Here is a 2880-nt window from a genome sequence, read left to right as displayed (position 1 = left end):
GATGACCATGAAGCCAGCCTGGTTAGGTACAATCTTACCATGCTTGAGACCCAGAGAATCCACCACATTTGATCTTAATAATTATACCTATTTCTCAGAATTACTGAAAGTCTGCTAAAAATACTCTTACAAAATACATGTGCATGTGTCTTATTCTTAGAATCTTTACAGAGCCTAAAGGGAAGAAATGCCTGGTACAATAGGAATTTATGAAAATGGCCTCAGAAAATATTTTAAGCAGATTTCAGTAAAAGAAAAAAGAGAATGATTGATAGTTTCCAGAGGATAAGATTGAGATCCATGGTAGCTAACAGGAATTACCCCTAAAATAAAAAATCACCAAGTTGTTCCTTGACACATATTAGGAGAAATAAGTGACCACTGATAAGTATGTGATCTTCTTTGTTGAGAGGCATCTTGACTTCTTTGTAATTGTTTCAATAATATATTTCACCAAAAAGAAAACAAGAATTGCAAAAAGTAGCAAGGATTAAAGCCATGGGGATTTTTGTTATTTTCTCCTTTGTATGTTTTGCTGTTCTGAGGATAGAACCTAAGGTCTTTATCTTAAGCTACATTTCAAGCCCTTTTATTTTTATTTTGAAACATGGGCTTGCTAACTTGCCCAGGCTGGTCTCAAACTTAAGATCTTCATCAGCCATCCTCCCAAGTAGCTGGTACTACTGGTGTAGGCCACCATGCCAGACAGAGGTACTTAATAAACAGATGGTGCTTAGATTAATTTTATAAGATTAGATTTATAATTGGCTGTGAAGCTAATTTTATAATAATAAAAACCTATTTGATTTTTACTTATTAGATTTTCTATATAAAAATTTCCTTTCCAATTTCTTGCAATGCATTGACAAAGAAAAAACTTTCTATGTATAGTGAAAGAGGTATTTAATTATAATATTTTAGTATAAAATGGACCTTTGCAAAATTTGGCATAATTTGATTACCAGCTTGAGTACATCTTAATATAACACGCCGTAGGAGGACATGCATGCCCTCAACTACTGGTAACTAGGAAAAATAATTTATGTGAAAAACTGAAAAAATAAAATCTAATTTATCTGTAACTTTTATTTCCACAAATTCGACATCTTTTCCTTCTCTTCATAACTCTTTTCTGCCAGTATAGAACGAGAAGTGATTGGCTTTTCCTTTTTCTTTTGAAGGGCTCCTATCCCTTACATATGTTGGTCAATAGAATGTCTAAAATGAAGAAATGTGATTGTTTAAAAGCAAAATACAGAATTCCAGACGTGAGGTTTGCAATGAGTGACAGCACAATGCAATAAGGAAGGAAGAGCTATAGCAGCCCTGAGGAAAGAGCACGGCTGAGTCTGCCTAAAACATAGCAAGAGGTCAGGAAACCTGGAGTGCCGTACAAATACAGCATAAAGAGAAAAAGGAGGGGCTGGGCAGATGGCTCAGTGGAATAAATGCTTCCCTGGCAGATGCAAGGGTCTGAGTTCAATCCCCAGTTCCGCCAAAAAAAATAAATAAATAAATAAGAGAGAGAGAGAAAGGAAAGTTGCTGATTTTCAAAAGCTGAACCAGGAAAGGTTTCAGATGCTGTGGCACACCAGACTTAATTGTTCCTGACGTTCTTAGTAGACCTCCTGTGACAAGAATTTGTTTTAGTGTGAGATAAGTTTGGGAAAAATTATTCTAGATAGAGTAAACCAAGTCTTGGTTTTTCAATTTGCTTTTAGCTTAGCACAAAATTTTGAAAAGATAAAAATAAGTACATATTTTATAGTTTTAAGAAGTATTTTCCACAGGTAATTGAATTCCACATTCCCTCCTCACTTTTTTCTATGAGAAATAATGTAGTATCTTTTGGAATAAAATCTTCCCCTTTCCTATGATTCCCGGGGTGAGTTTGCTCAAATCACTTAAATAACTGATAACAATAAGAAAAAAGAAAGAACACCTATATTGTTGGGCATAACTTACATATGCCATTTATTTCATGCACACTTTGTTTAATCTTCAGGATAATTCTAAATGGCCATTATTATCCTTCGTACGCACTAAGAGGGAAATTTACAGAAGGGAAACCATGTATTCACAAGGCTGTTGAGTACTAAAGCCCTGACTCTGGTTTCACAGAGAATAAGGTACTATTCTCTCAAAAAAAAAAAAAAAAAAAAAAAAAATCACAGTATTTAATGCAGTTCTTAATCTAAAGGCTTACTTGGATAAAATACTTAATACTGCCTATTAGTCAGCTAATAGTTAAAAAGAAATAGTTAATAATGAACAATTGTATGGCACTTGCTACTGTTAAGCACTATCCTCATTACCATATATACAGTGCTGAACTAGGCTTTCTTTTTCACATGGAATTAATATTTTAATAAGTGAGACAATAAATTTTAAATAAAATAAATAATAGTAAATAACAAAATGAGTAGATACTCTACTTCTTTATGTAGGGGGGTAGGTACTTCACTAAACACATTTTGTGAAGCAGAGCCATGTGAGGAGCATTCCAGATAACATTCTGGAGCCAAAGTAAAATATTCTTCATTCATAGAGCCCTGCGGTGGATGGCCTCCACTAATAAAATACCGACAAGCCTATTAGCCTGTGATGAAGAACTGGGGGAGTTTTCTAAATGAAATGTGAAACTTTCTTTAGTGTTCTAAGAAGAAAAGTAATCACTTATATGCCCTGTTTATGTCCATTGGACGTCACCACTTAAATATTCTTCATTTGACTTCCAACTACCGGTATGTGTATCTCTTTGCCTGGGGCTTCTTCTGAAGATTTGGAAGGCTGCTTTGCCCTCCCAAAAGTGGACAAACTGCTGGAAACTTACACTCCTGAGGCAGCCCTAAGGCAATGAGATACATATAATATATAATA

The sequence above is a fragment of the Octodon degus genome, unplaced genomic scaffold (assembly GCF_000260255.1).
Source record: "Octodon degus isolate 3935 unplaced genomic scaffold, OctDeg1.0 scaffold00167, whole genome shotgun sequence".
In the NCBI taxonomy this organism is placed as follows: domain Eukaryota; kingdom Metazoa; phylum Chordata; class Mammalia; order Rodentia; family Octodontidae; genus Octodon; species Octodon degus.
The sequence above is the reverse complement of the archived record's forward strand: the minus strand, read 5'-3'. Positions refer to the sequence as shown.